Source organism: Sorex fumeus, unplaced genomic scaffold (genome assembly GCF_029834395.1).
Source record: "Sorex fumeus unplaced genomic scaffold, SorFum_2.1 ptg000039l, whole genome shotgun sequence".
Taxonomy (NCBI): domain Eukaryota; kingdom Metazoa; phylum Chordata; class Mammalia; order Eulipotyphla; family Soricidae; genus Sorex; species Sorex fumeus.
In genome coordinates this window covers 24,214,691-24,240,662 of record NW_026606096.1, presented here as the reverse complement: position 1 = coordinate 24,240,662, position 25,972 = coordinate 24,214,691, and the positions used below count along the sequence as shown (strand labels likewise).

General features: G+C 37.1%; 1 pseudogene; it reads left to right on the top strand.

Annotated features, from left to right (window-relative positions):
- Nucleotides 1–9,301: 9,301 nt before the first annotated feature.
- On the top strand, nt 9,302–9,459 carry LOC130028473 (uncharacterized; annotated as a pseudogene).
- Nucleotides 9,460–25,972: the final 16,513 nt, after the last annotated feature.

The window sequence follows — 25,972 nt, the reverse complement described above, 5'->3', positions numbered from 1 at the left end:
TCGGAGAGCCCAGCAAGCTACCGAGAGTATCTGCCTGCACAACAGAGCCTGGCAAACTCCCTGTGGAGTATTCTATATGCCAAAAACAGTAACAACAAGTCTCACAATGGAGACGTTACTGGAGCCCGCTTGAGCAAATCTATGAACAAAGTGAGGACCATGTTACAGTGCTACAGTCCTATAGTTAATTGTTCAGTATTTATTTTTCATCTTCAATTCAGTTTTCTCATTTCTTGTAATGACCTAATCCCACACCTATTTCCATTAATTTAGTAGTAATCTGGGGGACCCAGTAAAAATTGTTTCAAGTTCATATAATTGTATTTGCCATATTTCAAATAGATTCTGAAAGTGGTAATAGCTTGTATGTATGTTTACTCAAATGTTTAATTTTGTTCTGATGTCTTCCCAAAGTCCAAGAGCTGGGTCTGCCCCTCCATCCCCCCTACAACCCCCTCCTACACCAAGTTTCACCCAACATACTTCTTTGCTTTCTTTTCACTTACTCTCTATTCTAGACATTTTGACTGGCCTCCTTGAAGACCCTTAAATGAGGTCAATTTCTTCCTTTGCACATTATGTTCCCTCCATTTGGAATTCTTTTCCTGTCCATTTTCTAAATTATTCTGGGTTCAATTATTAAGTTTAAGCTTTAGTTCCTTGTGCAAAATTCTCTTGGTCTCAATTAGGTTTGCCTTATTATTTTCTCATACCAGATGGTATCTATTTTTAGTAAATTAATATTACTTGATAGACATTTTAAAGCTTGAAATTATTTATCTTTTAGTCTTCTTATTTAATTCCTAATGTTTAGGTCATATTTAAAAAAAGTGAATTACACTTGCCTTCCTGAAGTGCCAAACATAGTGTCTGGTAGTTTACAGACATTTTAAGACACTTCTTGTTTAAGGAATAATTACAATACAGCATGAGATCTATGATAAAGATAGACATTAGTATAATGGTGGGAAGACAAAAGGTGTTGACGCATTCAAGACAGGTGTTAAATCATGACAATGATGTAAGGAAATAGAAATTATCCAAAATAGAATGGAATGGCACTGTAAATTAAGGTAATACTTTTTAAAACTTTATCAGAGCCCAACCAGGAAGATATAAAGGACACAGTGACAAATTCAATTTATCGCTTCTTTGCTCCAAATTCACCTCTCAATATCTGCTCGACACAACTGAGGAAGTGGCTTTCAGCCATTTTTAATTTCTAAAAAATTGGAGGAGGAGGGCATCTGCAACAGTGCTGGGGAGTCTGGGAACTCTGCCAGCAATTCTCTTCAAGCTGGGCCCAGAATCTCAATTCAGGGTCCTGAGGTTCTGATGCTATGGTGGTCCTGCATGCTGGGAATGCTCGCCATTACAATCCCCAACCCCCAACCTTGGTGCTTGAGGACATCCAAGACTGCCTCCCATGCTCAGGGGACCATGAGGTGTGGGGAATCTAATCAGGTCAGACTTCAGGTAGGCTTGCACCCTGACCCCTCACGCTTTTCTTTAAGCAGCACAGGAAGATTCTGACTTTTGTCAATAGAGGATATCAAACGACATTGACATTCTTCCTGGTTTGGGCGGCTCTAGTTTTTTTTTTTTTATTTAATTTTTATTAGTGAAACACCATGAGATACAGTTGTAGATTTACAAATTTTTGTGTTTGGGTTTCAATTATACAATGATCAAATACCCATCACACCTCTCTCTGCCTCTTGCGGCACAGTCTGTGCATGATGGGGGCATGTGACGTTGTTCTGTGCAGCTCTGTGTGGCCACATATCCACACGCAAAGTATCATCTTAGTGCCTGGTCAAGCCCTGGAACTCCTCTTTTTGTTCCCCACACATAGTGCCCTTTGCCAACTCCAGATTTTGTCTCCTCTTAGCAGAACCCAGATTCTCATCTACAAAAGTGGCTTCTAGCCCCCAGACCCCATCAATTTATTTTCAACTTCTATGTCTGAAGACTACCTCTGGTCTTGGATATTCAAATCATGCTGTTATTCTGTAGATTGTAAGCACATTTTTGCCAAACCAAAGAGTAAAGAAGACTCTTCCGTCTAAACTCATCCTTCCTTTTGTTCTCTTGCTCATTATTAGAAAGGCTCTTCGTGAACTTCTTTCCACATTTTTTAGATTGATTCATTTTATTTTTTAAATTTATTTTTATTATTATTTATTTTTTTAGCGAAACACCATGAGGTACAGTTACAACTGTATACAGATTTTTGTGCTCGGGTTTCAGTTATACAGTGATAGAGTACCCATCCCTCCACCAGTGCCCATTCCCCATAGTGTAGTAAATTTAAGCATCTAATTTTTTCTGTTAAAAGTGCTGCGTGGGGGCTGGAGTGATAGCACAGCAGGGAGGACATTTGCCTTGCACGTGGCCAATCCGGGTTCGATTCCCAGCATCCCATATGTTCCCCCGAGAACCACCGGGAGTAATTCCTGAGTGCATGAGCCAGGAGTAACCTCTGTGCAAAGCCGGGTGTGACCCAAAGAGCAAAAAAAAAAAAAAAAAAAAAGAAAAGAAAAAAAAAGGTGCTGTGTGATTGCTGTCTCCTAATTAGATTGAATATGATATGCAGTGGCAGTTAGGAATAATCACCACCACACCCAAAAGTAATTGTTTACGGCACACTAACAGAGGAGCCAACCTGGGTGTCAAGGGCAGCCCTGAACCTAGCTTTTTGCAGGAAGTGGCTAGTTTTATAAGTGTGAACTAAAATTGGAAGGAAGCACTATATGAAACTCACTGGGAGAATGCAGGGTGACATAACAATGATTACTGCTGTCAGAATTCTTGTCTGCATTTTCCTTTTACTGTTCTGAAAATTTCCCGAAGTTTCTGCCAGCAGTTGAAACTAGATGGAAGCTGAATGACCAAGGAGTCTTGGAACAGTGTCTCTTAGGGATGGTTGCTCTGTGAGATGCCGTGAACCAGGGGAAGAAGCCCAGTGCATAAAAGCAGAAAGACCAGTGATTGGCAGACCCCAGTTGACAAAGTAAGTGGTGTTATCAGCCTACCAAACAGCTTTCTAATTGCCAGGAAATCAAGCGTCTGTTTGGTAGACTTTCCCATTCTGCTGTCAGTATGACTGATTTCCAGAAACAAATGTATACCTTACCCAGAAGGGACGGGCCGAGAAGTTTGTCTCATTCTCTGTAAATAGCAGAGAACTTACCACAATTTTTTGTTTTATATGTGTCAGAATCATTGGCCCACCCTGGTGTAGGTTAAAAATCATGGTGGGTGGTTACAGATAAACTTTGATACTTACCTCCTCTTCAATAGTCTCAAACCTGCATTTAATAACTCTCTAATAAGTACAACTACCAAACCACAGTTCATTTACTGTAGGCCTATGTGTTTAGAAGCAATTTAACTATGAGTAAATCAAAACGGTTACTTTGAGATTTTAAAAAATTAGAAAAGAGTATACCCCACAGCAAACCCAATGTAATTCATACTTTCAGGATATAATACTCATCTATGTGAGAAAATATACTCACATGTGCAACATTATTGTATATAAAAATAAAGACGAACCCAGAGAAAATTCCTCAGAACTCAAATATGTAGAAATCTTATGAGCCTGGAGAGTAGTTTGGTGGCCAACGTGCTTGCCTTGCATGTGGTCAACACAGGTTTGATCCCCGGCAACCCATATGGTCTCATAAGCATTTCTAGGAATTATCCCTGGGCACAGAGCCTGGAGTAAGCCCTGATCACTGCCATGTATGGATCACCATTGTAGCACTGTAGCACTGTCCTCCTGTTTTTCATCAATTTGTTTGAGCAGGCACCAGTAATGTCTCCATTGTGAGGCTTGTTGTTACTATTTTTGGCAATCAAATACACCACGAGGAGCTTGCCAGTCTCTGTCATGCTGGCAGATACTCTTGGTGGCTTGCCGGGCTCTCTGAGAGCAATGGAGGAATCGAACCCTGGTCGGCTGTGTACAAGGCAAATGCTCTATCCGCTATGCTAACACTCCAGCCAATGTGTGGCCCACCAAAAAATAAAAATTAAAAAAGAACAAGATATTTATTATTTTATTTTTGCCATTTTTCCCCTAAATTTTCTACAATCCATATGAGTTACTCTTTTCCTTTCAGAAATTTAGTTAATGCAAGTCACTTGAAGCATGAAAGGAAGGAGCTGTTGGATTTGTAAGGTCACACTTGAAATCAGAACTCTTTAATTACTTTATACAATAATTCCTCCGTTGTCAAGGTCACATCGTGAGGTGGCCTTTGTAAGTTACTTTCCTGTATGCTGATTGAAGCACACTATTAAACAGCTATAACATAGGCATTAAAATGGATTAGAGCTAAATTATTTATGTTACAAGCCATTCTGAGAGTAGATGACCCCCAAGTTAGAGCACTAGTCATGTATTCCACGCAGTTTCCCTTTTCCCCAAAGATGAAACACTGCTTTCTGCATACAGCCATTGGTAAGAAGTGTAGATAATATTTCCCTCCTGAAATGCCAGGTCTTTTCATAGAGATAAGGAGCAGTAAGATGTTTGTAGCTTGCAATTTTATGTGCTAACAGGATGTTTCAACACATCCTGGAGAGCTAATAACATAAGAAAGACAACCATCTCTTGACAAATTAAAATATTCAAACAGAGCCTAATTAGATATATACATGTGTGTGTGTATATATATATATACACACACACACATATAGACAAAAAACAGCATGACTTTCTTATCACTTTCAATACTATAGGTAATGGGATAGGAATTATAGAGATTTTGTAGTTGGTGGAGAAAATTTTTCATTTTGCTCTCTAAATTATAAAAGCAGTATATGTCTGCATTTGATTTATCATGAAATCAGGAGTTCTGAAATCATTCCTATTTATTTGAATGCTTATTGAATGGCCAGTTAGTTAGATGTGATGAGCTAAAGTCTGATTTATCTCAGGTCATTAATCAGCTGGGGCATGAGGCTGCAAATATATTTTTATTAAAGAGGAAGTTAAGTCTTTAACATCTATTCAATGAAATGACTTGCTTAGAGAATCACATTGTAATTCTGCAGAGCTACATCTGGCCAATAATATTGTAGTAGCAGATAGAATAATTTTATTTCATTTCCTGTCTTCAATGAAGCTAAACAGTCCTGAGATTGCTCATAGAAACTGACTAGATAAGATAATGCACCACTTTTTATATTAAGGACAGTTGTATAAACTGGAGAGAAAAAGTTGAGGAATACTGCAGTGGTGCTTATCTGAGCCTGAGAAATCCGACTATGGTATTTTTATCAGTAGTTTAAACTTAACAGAAAATCCGATCCACTAGCTTTTAAAATGAATTTGGGTTTTATGTACTCAGCTGATGAGTTCAGAGTAGAACTTATTTTTGAGGGACAACAGCTTGTTCCTGGTTATGTTTGATCCCAGGAGCAAGACACTACCAGAAGACTTCTGAAATCGTTCTTGGAAGTTAGATCTTCTGTGAATCTCAATCTCAAACACCACTAATATATCACTAAGGGTGATATTTTGCTTTGCAAAAGCATTAGTAAAAAGAACAATGTAGCCTCATACCACAGATTAGATAGAAATGATTTATTTGTTTCGGAGGCAAGTCTTCTTGCTTAACATCAAATACTTTGCACTAGTTCCATCCTCCCAGTTAACATGACTTTCAGTTTAATTATTAAAATGAATGTATTCCATGTTCCATTTACTCATCAGTTCAAATCACATTAGAATGAGACCACTTGAAATATCTCTTAACTCTTAAGTTTAAATTAAACTTAAAGTACTGCAAATTATTTGCAATTAATTTTCTCCCCCTTCTGGGTAACAATGGGGTCCTAGAATTTGCATTATTAGTTCAATTAATTTCATACTCATTCACAGAATACTCCACACTTATTTGATTATGCTGAGAAGGTATCTAAAATATTATAAAAAGTGATATGGTTCAGAGAGATAATGAATTGTACAAGGCATTTGCTCTGCATGAAGCTCATCCCAGTTCAATTCCTGCCACTGCGTGATTCCCTGAGCTGTTAGCAGTGACATAGGTACAAAACCAACAATAAGGCCCTGGGCACCACAGTGTGTGGTTCAATGCCTTTTATCTCCAGAAAGCACTCAAAAAATGTAAACAAACCCACAAATGGGAACAATGGTAGAAATTTGGAGCAGTTTGGTGGTTGGCGGTACAATAATTTCATTCATCAATGTTATAATGTTATAAACTTTAATACTATTGTAAATAGATATGTAAATAGATATGTAACTGGGTTCCCCCATTTTGATATAATGTGGAAGAAAAGAGGAAACTTCTGACCTATTTATGGATATTGAGGAGTCATAATAAAAGAAATGTTAAAAGTTTATGTCAGAACAGAATAGCAATAGTGACCTGTGTGAAAATAGCCCTCTTACTTATAATTATTTTACTTATTACTTAAGGAGTATTTCTACTTACTCAAAATGAGAGAGAGAGAGAGAAAGAGAGAGAATATAATCACAGAGGCTTGAGAAAAGACCATGAATTCACAATGAACTCTTTAATCACTTTCTATTGTTATGCTATTAATCATACATGATGCTGAAGACCTTAAAATGACCAGACACTATGAAGAGGTGGATGCACTCTACATATATTGGAAATGCAATGTTTGCCCCAAAGGGCAATTGTCATTGTTTTTATTTTTACACAACTTTTGAATGAAAAACTTATGCTATGGTCCCAATCGAAAGAGCGTCATTGGTCTAGAGTGGTATCCAGGAATGCTATGAATAAGAGTTATGTATGGGTAAGTAGTATAGTTACTTAACATAAGATATATGCAGTGAAAGAAAACTAAAAAGGAATGTAAATGGCTTGTTCAGCAGTTTAGACTTTTCTGTAGAAAGAAGTTGTTAGAAAGTATATTAATTTTGGGTTATATTGATTAATGCATTGAAAAGCAATGTGAATACAGTGAAATGTCATGTATTGAACATATAATTGATTTGTAGTAATTCTTTTGTTTTGAGGCCATATCCAGCTGTGCTCAGGTCTTAGTCCTGGCTCTGAGCTCAGGGATCAAGGATCACTCCTAGAGGTACTCAGGGAACCATATGGAGTGGCAGGAGTCAAACCCAGGTCGTCAATGTGCAAGGCAAACACTCTACCAGCTGTTTGATCTCTCTGGCCCCCATTAGTAGTAGTGTTAACTTCTAAGTGTGGCTCACCACAATCCCACCCTACCAAATACACTTCAAATAAAAAGCATAAAACACAGGCCTGAGAGAATTAAATGAATGAACATAAAACTTGCCTTCAACAGTGTCAAGGTGCCAATCTGGATTCCATCCCCAGTACCACATATTATCCTTCGGAGACTTCCAGAAGTAATCTCTGCGCACAGAGCCAGGAGTAAATACTGAGCATTGACGAGTGTGTTCCAAAAACCAAATAGGAAGGATGGTGGACCATCTTGGATAATGTGGGAGGTTCTTTTTTGTTTGTTTGTTTTGTTTTATTTTGTTTTGTTTTATAGGGAAAGCATAGACACTTGGACTTGCCCAGGGTCATTCATTAAGTGGAGTAGTTCAGGTGTGGTTCAAGGGTTTTGTTTTTTTATCTTAACAATATGTACACTCCATTACATACCTGAGAATGTCTACAAGAAATGGAGAGGTGGAAAACGAGGTTGAGTAAGACTCACAAATATTAAAGAATGAAAATTGAGAAAGTATTATAACATTTCCCTTTCAACGATCATGGGCAACTCAATGATTAGAATATAACCAGAACTAGAAACTTAAAAAAGAGTTATTAGTGGAATAATTATTTATAGGTATACTAATATTGGATATCTCTTAGGGGTAACTATAAGATGTACCAACTGAGAAGGTTCAATTAATTTATTTTCAGAAATATGAGAGTTGGGTTATTCAACTAATGCTAACATTATTATTGTTGTAAATAGTTCTCAAATACATCATCTTTCCTAAATCATGCTTTAACTTGAAAATAATTTCAGTTTAAATTACAGATATCTTTCTTTCTTTCATTCTTTCCTCCCTTCTTTACTTCTTTCCTTCCTCCTTTTTTCTTCCTTCCTTCCATTCTTTCTTTCTTCTTCTTTCTTTCTTTCTTTCTTTCTTTCTTTCTTTCTTTCTTTGTTTCTTTCTTTCATCTTCCTTCCTTCCATCTTTCTTCCTTCCTTCTTTCCTTTCTTTCTTTCTTTCTTTCTTTGTTTCTTTCTTTCTTTCTTTCTATCCTTCCTTCCTTCCTTCTTTCCTTCCTTCCTTCTTTTTTCTTTTTCTCTCTTTCTTTCTTCTTTCTTTCTCTCTCTAATCTTTCTTTCTTTCTTTCTTTCTTTCTTTCTTTCTTTCTTTCTTCTTTAATCAAAAACCAAAAAGTTTCTCCAGAAGACATAAACAAATACAATTCATATAATATAATTATCAAATACTGAGGGAGAAAAAACAAATGCTAATGATGGTTTTCCACCTCACAAGGTTCAAATATATTTTTAGATTTACTTTTATGGTGTAATTCTCTGAGTATTTCCCTGGGTATGAGTAGAGGAATCAGGAAAATAAGAGAAGGGAAACATTATGAACCAGGTGAGAAAAGCAAGAGATTTAATAAATTGTTGTGGTTCAAGTGGATCTTTTCTGCTTGGAAAGAACAAAAGTCATACACTCACAGTTCATTCATTCATTCATCATCCTGTTATTCTTCGATTGCCTCGAGCAAGCCCCAGTAACGTCTCTTTCATCCTAGCCCTGAGATTATATTCAAGGCTCTTTAGGAGAATGAGACCCATCACTGTTACTGGTATTTGGCATATTTGGTACACCATGGGGAGTTTGCCAGACTCTGCCCTGTGGGCAGGCTACATTCGATAGCCTTCAAGTTTGTCCAATGTAGGAATGAGATAATAAGATGTCATAAAAAGATGTCCTGATAAGATGTTGCGTGGCCGCGAATGCGGCCACACGGTTCCGGGGACTGGATTTTATAGTCTCTGAGTCTTGGCCGTTGATGGGATTACACGGCGCCAGGGGGCCAGGTGGTGGGTGTACCCCTGCCTACTGGAATTTGGAGGATCTGGGTGGAGGATGCTCGACTCCAATCCGAGTAGGCTTGGAGATCTCGGCCCCGGAACCCGTGTGGCTTTGTCCCTCTGCCAGTACCTTCATGTGTGTGGAGAGTGGTCTCAGCATGGTGGTGGCTGGTCCTGGAGGTCTTCGGCTGCCGGAGCCCTGGTCGGGGCGGAGAGGAAAGCTCAACCCGCTCCCCTCCAAGGGACCCTTTCTTTTGCTTTTCGGCCTTTTGGCTAAGATCAAGTGTAGTATCTCACACTCACAGTAAGTTTAAGAAAATTTTTTTTGGTTTGAGAGCAAAAGTAATTGATTGTTTTATTTATTCTTGCTTTATCCTATAAATTTACTGGTTTTGGCATATCGAATACACCACGGATAGCTTGCCAGGCTCAACCGTGCAGGCAAGCATTCGTAACACCCTCCTGTCCTTCGCCAACTACAAGACCAAGATGATTGCCCTCCAATATCCTGATGAATCTATCACATCTTCGAGAAGGGCAATGGAGAAGATTATCCATGACTTCTACTCAGAACTCTTCGATAGCCACATCCACCTGCCCACATACCAAATTCCACAGCATGGATATGTTGTTCCCAGTGATCTTCCTTCAGAAATCCGACACACCATTTCGTTGGTAAAGAAGTGAACAGCACCCGGTCCAGACAAGGTCAGACCCGAACACCTGAAGAACCTGCTGTCAGTACTCATCAATACACTGGCTCGACTCTTCACACGCTACCTGTCTGAATGCAAGGTTCTGTCCCAATATAAAACCAGCAGGACTGCACTACTGTACAAGAAGGGAGACATTCACGACATTGGCAACTATTGCCCGGTATGCCTATTGTCTATTGTCTATAAGCTGTTCACTCGAGTCATCCTGAATAGGATTGGCAGAACACTAGATGAAGGACAACCACGTGAGCAAGCTGGTTTTCAAACAGGATTCAGCACAATTGACCATATTCACACGATAACCAAGCTCATTGAGGTTTCTTGGGAATTCAAGATGCTTCTCTGTCCAACATTCATTGATTTAAGAAGGCCTTTGATTCCGTTGAGACTGAAGAGGTCATCGAGGCCTTAACCAAACAGGGCATTCAAACTCAATATATCAGGATCCTCCGTGAGCTGTATTGAGGATTCACTACCAGGATCTCACCTTTCTACAGGGAGGTGATAACTGACGTCAAGAGAGGGGTTCAGCAGGGTGATACCATTTCACCAAAACTCTTCAGTTCCACCCTCAAGAATGTCATGCGATGACTGGAATGGCAAGGAATTGGAGTGAAGATAGATGGTCAGCAACTACACCACCTTTGCTTTGCTGATGGCATTGTTTCAATAACACCAAACATCAGCCAAGCAGCACAAATGCTGGCCGGCTTCAACCGTGAATGGGGAAAGGTCGGACTACAGCTGAATCTCACAAAGAGAATGTTTATGAGAAACGGTTTCGTTCCTGATGTTCCATTCACTCTCAATGGGATGAACATCTCCGAATGCAACAGTTATGTGAACCTAGGTCAAGAAGTCAACATGATGAATGACCTGGCACCTGAGTTGCACAGGAGTAAGAGAGTGGCTTGGAACGCCTTCAAGAGCATTGAAGAAATAGCTAAGAGGACGACGAAACTCATGCTCTGGACATATCTCTTAGATTCCACTGTTCTTCCTACATTAACATATGCCTCAGAGATGTGGGCCCTATGAAAATAGGATGAGAACACTATTTGGGTCTCCCAGAGAGGATTAGAAAGAGCTATGTTTCGAGTATCATGCTTCACTCAAATGAGAGAAAGAATCTGGAGTCAACGGCCAAGAATCAGGGATGCTGTCTCATTTGCCAAGGCATCGAAAATCAGATGGGCTGGACACATAATGAGATTTGGAGACAACCACTGGACTAGAGCCATTACCCACTGGATTCCATGAGATGTCAAAAGATCGCGTGGCTGCCCACGTATGAGATGGTCAGACTTCTTCGTCAAGACCCTGAATGATCGGTTTGAGGCTGTTCATGTTTCTAGAATGAGCAGATGCCATTGGGCTACACTAGGATGTGACAGAAACTAATGGGATTCAAGCACCCACTCGAGTAAATCGATGAATAACGGGATGTCAAGTGATCAAGTGATCATATAAAATAACAAAAGGAAAAAAGAAAATATTCATGATCTGAGGAAATAATCCAGGAGTCAGGAATGCGTGCATTTAATCCCTGACATTGTGTGGCACCCAAAGGACTGTGGGTGATCCTGTGGTCCCAAGTGCTATTGTATCTGGAGCCAAATTATGCCTGGTCCCATTGGCTTAGTATCTCTATGAGAGGCCTTTTCAGGACCTTATAATCTGCTTGAGACCCACCCTCCAAATAATCATATAAATTTTATGTTAAAGTACATATATAAAATAACTAGATCTAAAAATTGAAGAGGATACTCAAATGTCCAAACATAAATCATTTTTCAAATTTTATATAAAAGATACAAGTAAACTTTAAATAAAAGCAGTTATATATCAGAAGAGAATGGATCAGCTTCTGTAATTAAAAAAACTGCAAAGGTAAGAATATAAAAGAAGTATACACTCATTTTGATTTTGATATATATGTCAGTATGTACAATATTGAAGTGCTGATATTCATCTATTAAATTTTCAGTCTAAGTCCACCAATAATGCTTGATACTAGCTGTGTTTAGAGCAGTACGAATTATCACATACAGTTCTTGGGAAGGCAGTTCATAATCACTATCAATATTTGACCTGCTCATATGACTTGACACACATAGCAATTCATTTTGTATAATTTCTTGTGGCTGTAACCCACACTATTAATTAAATATACAAATTGTTAAGTATAGAGGAAACAAATTGAAATCAACTAAATATTTGTCACCTGATTTCTTTGGAGCGATAGCACAGCGGTAGGGCGTTTGCCTTACAAGCGGCCAACATTGCCAACCCGAGTTCGATTCCTCCGCCCCTCTTGGAGAGCCCGGCAAGCTACCGAGAGTATCTCGCCTTCACGGCAGAGCCTGGCAAGCTACCCGTGACGTATTCAGTATGCCAAACACAGTAACAACAAGTCTCATGATGGAGACGTTACTGGGCCTGCTCGAGCAAATCGATGAACAACGGAAGGATGGTGACCGTGACCGTGAGAGGTCACACCCAACAGAAGTTGAGAACACAGCTTATGCCTGTGATAAAAAACCCAGCAGCACAGCTTGGTATTTGGATCAACATGTAGGAGTACTTAATCCAGCACTTCAGAACCACTCTGATGGTGCTTAGGACTCATTTCATGTCAGGAATCAAAATCAGAACCTGTCACATGACAGTCACACATTCTACGTTTTGCATGATATCATTAGCCCCCTAGAAGATTTTAAAAATATTATTATTATATAATTGATCACTGATCATTACTTATAAAGGTATGAGATGCTATTACAAATTGACATAGAAGAAAATTTACGACATATTACTAGGTGGAAATGTGCTAGTCCTAGAATACATAATGCTTTGACTCATGGGTGTTAAAGATAGTCTTATTTAATGTATTTAAGTGCTATATTTTTAATCAATGATATACTGGCATCGAAACAATGAAATACTTAGGCTAATATGAGTAATTGACTGGCAAAAGATAAATGGGGACTACATAATTTATTCCTTTGAAGTCGCGTTATTTTAAAGATTAATAGAAAATAAAAGTTGACTATACATCTTGTTACTGTTTTTTCTAAGTAACATGTAGATGTTCATTTTAGAGTCACTGTAATTTTAAAACTAGATTGACATTTTCAATAGCATTTAGATATCTCAAAATTGTATTTCACAATATGTAATAAAAATTATAAATTTTGACACTAAAATTTTAGTTCTCATTTACCTTTATTCTTTCTTTCTGGTCATATTCTCTTTGTTTCTTAAGTTTCTTCTTCAGGTTTCCTAACATTTTATTTAAGGATACATTATTGAAGAAAAGTAATTAAGCCAATGCTATGTAAATAACTTTAATCCTGTCATTGTGTTTAAATTTTAATCAAATGAACATAGCTACTATATTGAGGGACTAGGTGTGTTAACATCATTAATAGTCTGAAAGAATAGTTCAATTACTTATTGAGCTATCAAGCAAGTAGTTGAAATTTCTACCTGTTTACAACAAAGTTCATCTAGGTTCTGAGCCTCTGGGTCTGTGTTTATTTACATAGTTTACCTCCCACAATTTGCAAAGTTATGATAGTTATGCAACAAAGTAATGGTGGCCTAATGACACCCCAAAGAATTGAAAAAGTTAATTACCTTTCATAGTGAATAATGTGCTCCAGAAGTGGTTTATATTGTTTAATTAGCAGTAGAGCAGTAAAATGTTTACAGTGAGCTTTGAACTTTTCTAGTGAACTAGTGAAGTCATGTAGGCCAACCAGGTGCTTTTGTTTAGTATTCTTTTACTGTTTGGCTAGAGAAATAAAGAGAGAAAGAGAAAGGATGTTTAGCCAATGGCAGAGAGAGCCAACATGCAAAGCAGCTTTCACTTTCCTAAGTAATATGGTAGTTGAGACTGGAGCCATGGTTTGCTGGCACAGTTGAGAGCAAAGACACATTCATCTCTATTGGTGTTTGTGGAAATTTTCTAAAACTGTGTCAAATGATCATATGTGAGAATGTCAATGTCTTTTTATTTATATTTAAATAATACGATTCTAGAGTAACTCAGTTTGCAGCTTGGGGCATAATTTATATATTCTCTAAAACTATTTGTTATGCAAATCACAAGGGAGAAATTAGTTTCTGTGTGGAAGTGTTTCATTCAAATTTGAAGGAGTCTTTAAAAACCGACTTTAAAAGATAATTTATTATAATTTATTTTCAGTGTCAGGGATGATAAAACAGGTCTCAGGCATCTGAAGAGGTGCTTTGCTGTTTAGCTAAATCCCTGGGTCAAAAGAAGTTTTTATGAATAGATAATCAATTCATCCTTATTAGCAAAAAACAGAACACTCAAAGGTATGAAAGCTCTCCTCAGACACACCACACAACCAACAAAATATAATAGAGGAATCAGTATGACTAACCTGATCGAGAGACTGCTAATCAAGAAAATGTCATTTCGAATGTTTGTGATTTAATGAAATGCTATGGGGAGACTGAATATTTTACTTCTCCATTTCCCTTTAAAAATTATACATAATTCTGCTTGAGGGACATAAGATGTAAAATAAAAGTTACAATGTTAATAAATAACTTGAAATCAAATAATAGATGACTTGTAACTGTTTTTCATTTTCCACTTAACTGTACACCTATTTTATTCTCTATTTTTAACTTTAACTTATTCTAAAATGTAGTAAAATTAAATTATATTTAGAATTAAGATAGGATGCCTTTAGGTAATGCACTACCGCTTCTTGAATGATCTTGTCCTTTAAACACAATATGAGACCTAAGCATTTATATTGAATAAAGTTTTCTTTTGTTCCAAGTTCACTCAAAATTATAGACATTCTAAAGGCAATTTGTGTAAGTTAGGTGACAGTATTTTATATTTTATTTAAAGATAAATAAGATATGTCTATATGTGGGACAACAATTTATTGGGACACAAAATCTGAAAATTTTGGTATAATTATTATTTGCCATGTTCTTTAGATTAAACTATGCTCCTCTGCCTCAAAGGAAGTGAACAACATGTGATTTTTTCTGCCATGTGTTACTGAATTTCTCTACTTTTAAAGAAGATTATCCTGGGATGAGAGAATATCTCACCAGAATGGAAAGTTCACAGAAGTTTGGAGAAAGACGTCAAGGTCAAACTCAGTTCTCACCTATGGCATAAAATGTACTCCTTGAGGCCTTGAGCTTCATTGTAGACAAGTCTTCCACAGTTTAGAGAGATAGTACGGCAGGGAAGACACTTTTCTTGCATGTGGCTGGCCTGAATTTTATCCCTTGCACCACAGATGGTGCCAACCTTCTGATCAAAGAGCCAGAAGGATACCCTGATCATAGCCATGTTTGGCCTAATCCTCACCCTCCCAAATAAATACAGTAAAGTAATAGCAGTCACAGCAAAATTCTACATTTCAGAAACTTAACAAAATGCATTTTTCATCCTTAAGGCACGGGTTAGCCATGGGGCTCTACTTATCACATGCAAAAAGTGTCTAACTCTAGCCTAAACCCAGCTATATTTGTCTATCATCAGGGTATCAGAAGACAGACAGCCAAAGTGCAAAGACTCTTAAAGCTAGTCTTCAGAGGATGTTATGTCAAATAACGTCCCCGCAAGACAGTAAATAAGTACAATCTCTCCATACTCTTGAGTGAACAGTACCAACAACAACCACACACTTATTCCAGCTACGTACACTACAGATTTTCAATTTTCTTCAAAGAACTGTTGCAATGTTAATGCAGACAATAATTTATTACTTTTCTTTTCAATTTCAAATATTCCTGATGAATATACTAATGTCTTCAGTGTGCCATCTAAAAGGATTTTCATTTTTTTCTGTCTGACAGCAGATATGGCAATAATTGGTTTTCCAATTTCCCAAAGATTTCTTGTCACCATAGACATTCTATCAGGTTTTAGATGTAAGCTAAGATGATCAGCATACATATTTAACTTCCTCTAACTGTCTCTTGAAAATATAGAGGCTATATTCCTCTAGACGCTGATTTTAAGGAAGTGCTTTATAAGAGTTTTTGGTGATTTATGCTTATTTTGTATTATGTTTTTATTAGAAACAGGCCAGTAGCTTCTAGTGTTCGAATTGGAATTTGGTTCACTGACAGTAAAATAACAGCCATTTATCATAAACTTTCAATCCATTCTTGTTCTTTTCATTATTTGAATGTGGATAGGGTACATAAAAATGAAAAGTAGCTTTCACACTTCGAGATAGACATTCCACTTAATGCTTAGGGTCAGTAGAGGGTAATATTTAAATGATACATCTAGAAGGCAGACCGCCTGGGTTTGAATCCCCAGGTTTGTCACTGTGTGACTTTGGGCAATTGTTTGTCTTCTCACTAGTACTTGTTTAGTTTCTTCATCTGATGATAATAGTAACTACCTCCATAAACTGAAAAGTCTGTGAGTAGATTTTAATGGAATGGATCTTTGGGAAACTATTGAGTTTCTTCAGTTGGTAAGAATGAACTTCCCCTAAGCTTTATTTTGTGGTTGTTATATTTTGTTAGTATTACCCTAAATGAATTTTGCCAATAAAATCATTTTATCATGTTTTGTCTTATAAAGAATAATTACAAGTGATCTGAAAGTATAGTATAAATTGAAATATTGTCACACCTACTTTTAACTGTTATCTCCTGGAGAGAGAGAAAATAAATTACATAATAAATATTTATGTATTTAAACATATGTAACTGAATACATGACTTTGGTACACACCGAGTTAGTTCAGTGCAAAATCAGAACAGTATAAGATCATTTTTGATAGATTGGATTCAAAACAGGTTATTGATTTAAAAAAATTTTTTACTGAATAAAAGCAAGCTGACTCAGGATTGTGAGAACAACTGAAAACACAGATGTTTTATTAATAGTATGGCAAGACTATGACATTTATTTCAGACTCTAAAGCAAGTTTTCATTTTGGATTAAAATAGATTCATAAACCTATCACATAAAATGCATTTTCCAATCAAAATAATCTTTGTAAACATTGTTTTCTTGTATAAAATATTTCACACTATCTTGCTTTCCATTCTTCTCTACTTTACGTTCTTTTTTTTTTCCTACTGCTATCTAGATTTCTTTCCCCTATTGTGTTCTCAGATGCTGGAGATTCTAAAATAAAAATCTTCTGTTATAAGGCTATTATATTATTAATACACAAACCCAGGTATCTTGAGAAACACATACTTTATTATTAACATTCATACTATGGGAAATTACAGTTTAATTTCTACATCTGAGGACTTGTCCTTGATTTTTTTTTCTGAAAACTGTATCTGAAATAAACAGCTACAGAATACAGACATTTGCTATTTTTGGATTCAACAATGGCCTATATAGAGATTTGAAATCTACTGACAAATTGTTTTCTGCTCCAAATAGCTTTCATTGTTAAACAATGACTGAAATTTCTCTATCCTCACCTGGCCTGATAGCTAATGAGCATGAAAATACACAGCAATGTGTTTAAGTATATGATACCTATCTTGCAGAATAGTGTTTGGAGAGACTGAAAAATAGTGATATAAAAATCTATAGTCCATACATCTAGGGATATCACTACAGAGTGGAAGAGAAAAACAGTTAAATTGATGGTAATGAAAATACATGTAATAACTGAAAATTGACATGGGAAAAGTTGAGGAGGGTTTCTTTCAAAGTGGAATATTTAAGCTGAATTTTAACAAATAAATAGGAAATACTCCCTAGTAGAAAAAAAATACTGAAGAAGAAGAGAGTAAAGAGCATTTACAAAAAGTTAGTAACAGTGGTTCGACAGAACAATGTGTAAGACAGAACAATGTGTAAGATGATTTTTGCTGTCATGCAGCTGATCCACATTTGATCCTCAGTAACACCACATATGGGTGCCGGAGCTTTATCATGAGTGATCACTGAGCACAGAACCAATGGTGTGCCCTGAGCATTGTTGGAAGTGTTGCCTCACCCACCTCCCCAGAGCACACAAAAGGAATGAAGAAAATCAACTTATAGGCAAAAAAATTTTAAATGAAAAGCTGATTAATTAAAATGGGCATTGCTAGTAAGACCACAGCATGGGGAGTAGGTACAGATGATGAGAATGGAAGATAAGAATGGAAGAAGTCGGTACAGGACCACCAATCCGGGCATTGGTCAACTCCAGCCTTCAGACCAAATCTGTCTTAATGCCTGTGTTCAAAACTTAAAACTCATTAAAATTTAACCATGTCATTTATTTACATAAGGTTTTATTTTGCTTTTTCATAATCTAGAGTTTAATAGCAAGTTTTTAATACTAATATTTAATACTACCAGTTTAATCATATGGACCCGAGAGCCTGAAAAATTGATCATATATCTTTTTACAAAACAGGTTTGAGGGGACCAGTAGACACCATACCAGACATGTAAGAATGAAGCATGATTTAGGGGACTATCTCAAATAAAGAAATAAAACATGATCAAATTTGCTAAACTCTAGGCAAAATCAGGTGGAACCTATCTTAAATGTCTTCTAGAGTTGTGGGGTCTTTTTGCTTTTAAGTTTTTCAAATAGAAGATAGCAATGCAACAGAATAACTTTTTACACGGGAGTTAGATTTCACTGTGTAGAATGTTGTAAATGACAGGATACAAATATAGAATCTGGGGTATTAGGTAGCTATTTTATATGAAATGACATTCAGTTTAATGCATGAAGTGAGGAGAAATCATTGGAAATGGAAAAGAAGAGATAGGTTAATGATATTGCTAGTTGGTAAAACAACTGGAAGACCATTGAGAACTGGTGACTCACTGGATATGGGAAATTAGAGTAGTCTATGATTGTGAACAGATTTGGGATTAGTATCTAGAATGTTTTGAATTTATTAAGATAGAGAATCCAGGATGAATGTATTGTAAGAGCAATATGATGAGTTATATTTGAAACCACTTTAGTTTGATGAAATCATGGAAATATTAGTGACTATGTCAAAAAGGCATTTTAATCTGAGGATTTAGACTAAGCAGTACATGATAGACTAGAAATACCATATTTAAGTATTATCAGCATGGTAAGTTTAACCTATTTAATGATTTCACCCTAGTAGGGCTTATAAATCAGAGGAATATGGCTAAGTATTTAGGTAAAACAGAAGACTGAGTTTTAGAAGTAGAAGAAATAGTAAGACAATTGTTTTTGGAATCTTTTGAAAAGTCCATGAATCTGGAAGAAGTGAAATGAATGAACAAAAAATAGTCAACTTTGCTTAATACTAAATATAAGCAGATTTAAATAAAAGGCTAATGAAAAATAACCATGAAAAATTCAACTTAAAAGTTTTTGACATCAAATGGCAATACTACCGAAAGCATTGTATAAATTCAATGCAATCCCTATAAGGATACCCATGACATTCTTCAAAGAAATGGAGCAAACACTCTTGAAATTTATATGGAACAATAAGCCCCCACGAATAGCTAAAGCAATTCTTGGGAAAAAGAAAATGGGAGGAATCAACCTCCCGAACTTCAAACTGTACTACAAAGCAGTAATAATTAAAACAGCGTGGTACTGGAACAAAGGCAGAACTGCAGACCAATGGAACAGGGTTGAATACACTGACATCTCTCCTCAATCATATGCTCATCTAATCTTTGATAAAAGTGCAAGTAATGTGAAGTGGAGTAAGGAAAGCCTCTTTAATAAATTGTGTTGGCATCACTGGATGGCTACATGCAAAAAAATAGGCTCAGAACTCTGCCTAACACCATGTACAAAAGTAAGATCAAAATGGATTAAAGACCTCAACATCAGACCAGAAACCATAAGGTACATTGAAGATAAAGTTGGCAAAACCCTCCATGACATTGAAGCTAATGGTATCTTCAAAGATGCCACGCCACTGGCCGAGCAAGTGAAAACAGAGATAGATAAATGGGACTATCTTAAACTAAGAAGCTTCTGCACCTCCAAAGAAACAGTGACCAAAATACAAAGACAGTCTACAGAATGGGAAAGGATATTCACCGAATACACATCTGACAAGGGGTTGATATCCAGGATATACAAAATACTGGTTAAACTCCACAAGAAGAAAACATCCAACCCCATCCAAAAATGGGGCAATGAAATGAACAGAAACTTTCTCAAAGAAGAAATCCGAATGGCAAAAAAGCACATGAGAAAATGCTCTACATCATTAATCATCAGGGAGATGCAGATCAAAACCACAATGAGATACCATCTCACACCTCAGAGACTGGCCCACATTCAAAAGAACAAAAGCAACCAACCGATGCTGGCGTGGATGTGGCGAGAAAGGGACACTCCTTCACTGTTGGTGGGAATGTCCACTGGTTCAGCCCTTCTGGAAAACAGTATGGACGATTCTCAAAAAATTAGAAATTGAGCTCCCATTTGACCCAGCAATACCACTCCTGGGAATATATCCCAGAGAGGCAAAAATGTATAGTCAAAGTGACATCTGCACTTGTTTGTTCATTGCAGCACTCTTTACAATAGCCAGAAACTGGAAGAAACCTGAATGCCCAAGAACAGATGACTGGTTAAAGAAACTTTGGTACATCTACACAATGCAGTACTATGTAGCTCTTAGAAAAGATGAAGTCATGAAATTTACATACAAGTGGTACAATATGGAAAGTATCATGCTAAGCGAAATGAGTCAGAAAGAGAGGGATAGATATAGAAAGATTGCATTCATCTGGGGGATATAAAGTAACAAAGTATGAGATTAATACCCAAGAATAGCTGAGATCAGCACCAGGAGGATTACTCCATAACTTAGAGGCCAGCCGGGTATCCTAGAGGAAAGGGCTGTTCAGATAGAGAAGGGAGCACCAAATAAAGGATGTTTGGAGGATCCTCCCAGGAGGGGATATGCATGTCGAAAGTAGACTATGGACTGAACATGTTTGCCACTCAATGCCTCTTTTGCAGACCACAACACCCAAAAGGAGAGAGAGAACACAGGGGATTGCCCTGCCACAGAGACAGGGGGGATGGGGGGATGGGGGTGGGAGGGATATTATCCATGGTGGTGGAAAATGGGCACTGGTGGAGGGATGGGTATCTGATCATTGTATAATTGAAACCAAAGCACAAAAAATTGTAAATCTACAACTTTAAAAAAAATAAAATAAAATAAAATAAAATAAAAGTTTTTGACATCAGCAAGAAAAGTTTCACAGTATAGAGATTCAAAAATTGTATTGTTATTTTTATTAGTAATATGTAATTTCTTTCTGTACACATTTGTTGATTCTAAAGTGTTTTGTATATTATTCGATTCTCAGCTATTACCTGATTATGTAAAGTATTGAAATGCAAAGGACTCAACATATAGAATAGAAATATATAGACAAATAGATTTTAATCATTGTAATCTTGGGCAGTTGGTGTGCAATGAGATTATTCTGGAGGAGAAAAATAAAAAGATGATGAACCTTTCTGAATGAAGTTATCTGAAAGAAGTGTGATTCCCCTAAAGTATTTTCATTATTTTAATCCAAGTCATGAATCTATTTAATAAAGACATTGTTTGACTTAAAAATGTTTTGTATTTCATGCTGAGTGATAAGAGTCAGAAGGAGAGGAATGGACATAGAATGACTGCACTCATTTGTGAGACATTAAAAATATATAATATGAGACTAATATCCAAGAACAGTAGAAATATGGGCCATGAGGATTAGTTTATGGTTGGGAGCCTGTCTCAGGTGCTAGGGGAGAAGGCAGTCTGGACACAGAAGGAACTACTATGGCATTGGTAATTGGAAATGAATCACTTTGGATAAGAACTGAGTGCTGAAAGTAGATAAGGGAACAAACATGATAACTTCTCAGTATCCATATTGTAAACTGAGTGCCCAAAAGGGGGGGGAGAGAGAGAGGGAGAGAGAGAGAGAGAGAGAGAGAGAGAGAGAGAGAGAGAGAGAGAGAGAGAGAGAGAGAGAGGGAGAGAGAGAGAAAGGAGAAACAGAGACAGAGAGAGAGAGGAGAAACAGAGACAGAGAGAGAGAGAGAGAGAGAAGAAAAGTACCTGCCATAGAGTCAGTCTGGGTAGAGTGGAGGTGGGAAGGAAACTGGGGCCACTGGTGATGGCAAATGTACACTGATGGAGGGATAGGTGTTAGAACATTGTATGACTGGAACCTAATTATGAACAGCATTGTAAGTATGTATCTCACTGCAACGCAATAAAACTAGTTTGGCTACATGCAGGGTAGGTGGGTAGGGCATTTGCCTTGCACGTGGCCAACCTGGGTTCTATTCCTCAGTCCCCCTCGGAAAGCCCAGCAAGCTACTGAGAGTATCCCGCCTGCATGGCAGAGCCTGGCAAACTACCCGTGGCGTATTTGGTATGCCCAAAACAGTAACAACAAGTCTCACAATGGAGACATTACTGGTGCCTGCTCAAGAAAATCGATGAACAATGGGAGGACAGTTCTACAGTGCTATAGTATTATCAAAATAAATAAATAAATAAAAACAACCTTTATTTCATGACTGAAAATACGTTGACTTCTAATGAGTAGCTATCTTCGAAAAATTCTCGGTCCCCAAACTTAAGATGAAAGCTCTCAGTAAGACGTTGTTGGTATTTTTATCTTGCAAAGCTATTTCTTCGAATGCAAACTTAGGATATTCATTATAGACCTATTTACAAGTCACTCTTGCACCACAGGAAAAAAAACACAGTCATAAATTCATCACATTAAGGAAAATCCCTACTTTGTTTCCTTTGCTTGAATGCATGTTTGCTTCTCTGTACTGGGCTTATAAATTCTTATAATTCCTTATTTGAAATTATCTTTCTGAGTCAAAACCAGACCATAAAATCTGCAATGGTACAGACTAAACATGAGCAATATGCTTCCATTACTTTGCCCAGAAGAAAAACGTTCTCTTCTGGTGAAGTAACCTAGAAGCTAAATATTCAAACACAAAATGAGGCAAAAACCTGAAACTTTTTTGGTTTTTTGCTCTTTATTCTTAACTTGGGACTGAATTCAGTGTCAAATTGATGAATATGAATATTTTATCTTCCATTGTAGTAATTTTATCTCTATTATGAGATCATTTTTATTTGTAAGACTCTTATGATAAAAAGGGCTTTTTTCTTCTGTCTTCCCATCTGCTCCATAAAGAAAACAAATATTCAAGGAAGCCATGTCATAAAATGTGCCTGTGTGTGGTCTGGGGCCTGCTTAATGCAGAATCAAAGGCTCTGTGGGCCTTTAAGAGCTTTTTCAGATCATTCCACAACCTCCAGACAAGATTTCACCTAAGCCCTCTTGGACATATCAGTTTATAAAGTGTCTAAGTCAGGCATTTGAATAGTTATCCTAACTTACTGCCAGTGAGTTTATTCTCAGGCTTAAGACTCTCTTCAGCAAAAAATTCCGTATTCTTATATTAAACCATAAATGGAGAATCTCTCTTGTACTTAAAATCTATCAATAATTTTAGAATGCTTCCACTTTTGACCTACTGCTTAAACCATGATTGGATAATCATATATTAATGCTAGCAGAAACTTCAAGAATAAACAGGCATGCAAGAATAAGAGAAGCCTGAGTTTTTAATCATCATGTTTGTTCTCCTTAAGGATGGGGAGTGGGGGGGAATGTGAGTGAGACTAGAGAATGTGTAGGAACTACAGTGAAACTTTTTTTTAAATATGAATTATGCTTTCTGACACTTTGCTTAAGAAAATAATATATTTCAGAGAAAGTATAATTAATATTTGCAAGCTAATTAGATGGACACAGAGACATGGGTGTCAAGGGAACCCATTCATCTTTAAAAACATAATTTCTGGCTCCTGTTTTTTTTTAATGATTTTCAGGTAGCAAATTTGTTTTGAAGTTTTACTTTTAAAACATCAATGTGTCTGCCTTTGCAAGCCATGAATGCTTTCTAGTGTGTTTATGAAACTGTGCTAAGAACCGGGCCAGGTAGGCAAAGTTGATCAAGGGGCCCCATTTTCCTCTTTGAAGTCTTACTGATTGAAATGTATTAACAGTCCAACTTCAAAGACTGATGCTTCATCATTTTTTTGTGATCCAATCACTGTGTTCAGCTGCAATTTATAGGCGGGTGATTTTTAAATCATGAATGACTTAGATGCTCCCAATTAAGCTTTGAAATGAAATTAAAAGTTCAAAGTACCCGGCTCCTTGTAAAGTGAGTTGGCAAACTTCGAAGAAAGATGTTATAATTTGCTTTGAACTTTGTGCTATTGCCAGCTATCATAGAGAGTTGAATTTAATGGGAAAATTGCTTAGTTTTTGTTTTCCAAATCAGTGTAGGTAAAAAAATGCATCACTTATATAATTCATCCTTCCAGATTGCAATATGAAAATTACATTTGTTTAAAACCAAATATCATTATACCCATACCCACAAAGATGCACACACATAACCTGACATATGTGAAGCTAAGATGTGAATTGCATTTCTAAATTCACCTTGACTACCCTGTGTGTAAGTGTTTGAGGGATATTGTCATCTAAACTGTCCATCACTCATTGACTACCCATCCTAAGTAGATTTAAGCAGGATAAGTCAAAGATTAGCTTTGGCACAAGGTCAAGGTTTGTTGTAGGATGTAAGTGAACTAACACACAAAATTAAACCTATAGGGCTCCATTTGAAGAAAAATGGCAGAGAATTTCAATGTCGCAATAAAATTAGATTATGAAATATGAAAATGACCTCGGAGTGATAGCTTATGGTATTGTTTTTACAAACCATGATCTAATACATATTGGAAGTGTCTGATTAAATATGCATCTATAAATGGATGTGATGTTTAATGGGGGGTGGAAAAAGAAAGGGGGGAAGTGATAAGCTGGCATTACTTTTAAATTTAATGCTTTATAGTTACACAAGTGAAATATGAGGCACACCCTAGAGGCATTGTATTAAAGTACTTCAAGCAATTCTTTGTTCCTTTCCTTTCAGTCCATTTGCCTTTTGCTTTTCTATAGCTGTCTTCCTTTCAATATGTTTTCCAAGTTAAAAATCTATTGCTTTCTTCTGATTGTCTCCAAATGGAATACATTTTATTGTTCTAGTACAAACCTAAGCTCTCTGAAGAGCACATCAAAGATTCTCTCACAAATTCCCAGAACTTTTCTGGGAGGTAGGGGCATTTTCATCTGTCTGAGAGAAAAGTTGTGAAGTGAAATATGAGTAACTTGCTAGAAGCCAAGGCAGAGTCAGGGACGTTTTCCTGACTCCAGACCCAAATCCTGGGACCTGGTCTATGACCACCCCCATAAAAGCAGTAGCAGAAACAAATGGAGAAGGAGCTGGGACGTGACAATACCCCACCTTATCCTAAGGAAAGGAATTAAAACAAAAAAGTCAACCCTTTATATACATATCTTTTCGACCGTAATTTACTTTCCAGTGAATCATTATAAAAAATAGGCTTCCAATAAAATGTCAAGTTGAAAGCCAATTTCCAAGCGGAGCTAAGGTGACCTCCCCATCAGGGCATAGACACACTCTTTCTGCTGTTGTCTCTCTGATTTCATTCAAAGGTCTGCAGTAAATGATTAGCCGTGGGGGAGTTCTCAGCTTATTTTTATACTCCCAGGGAGTAATCAGAATCCTTCTGTGTAATGTGCAGCCATGAAAGAGCAAGCACTATCGTCTTAAATCATTTCATTGTACATACACACTGATATTAAGGGGGCAGGGAGATGAGGGACAAGGAATCCAGCCATTGCCTGTGTCCTCAAACCTGTTGAGGGCAGCACTTGCCTAGATCTATGGTGGGTATCCTCCTAACAGTTAAGCATCAGGATGTGTGTGTGTGTGTGTGTGTGTGTGTGTATGTGTGTGTGTGTGTGTGTGTGTGTGTGTGTGTGTGTGTAAATGCAGGGAGTCCACACCTGCACAATCTGCTTGATGGCCCTGCTCCAGGAATCTGGGGTTCATGATGCTGCCAAAAAAAAAAAAAAAAGAAAAAGAAGAGAGAGACAGATGGTGTATTTGTGGAAGCCAAATCCAGTTGTATACCCTTGATTTTTTTCCCCCTTCTGTTTCTATGTAGCCCTGAGGATACAAAGAAGAGAAATAATTTTGAAAATAAAAGCGAATTTTTAAGTGTGGAATGTTTTCTGGCATGGAAATATTTGATATTCTTCCTCAGGGTCACCATTAAAT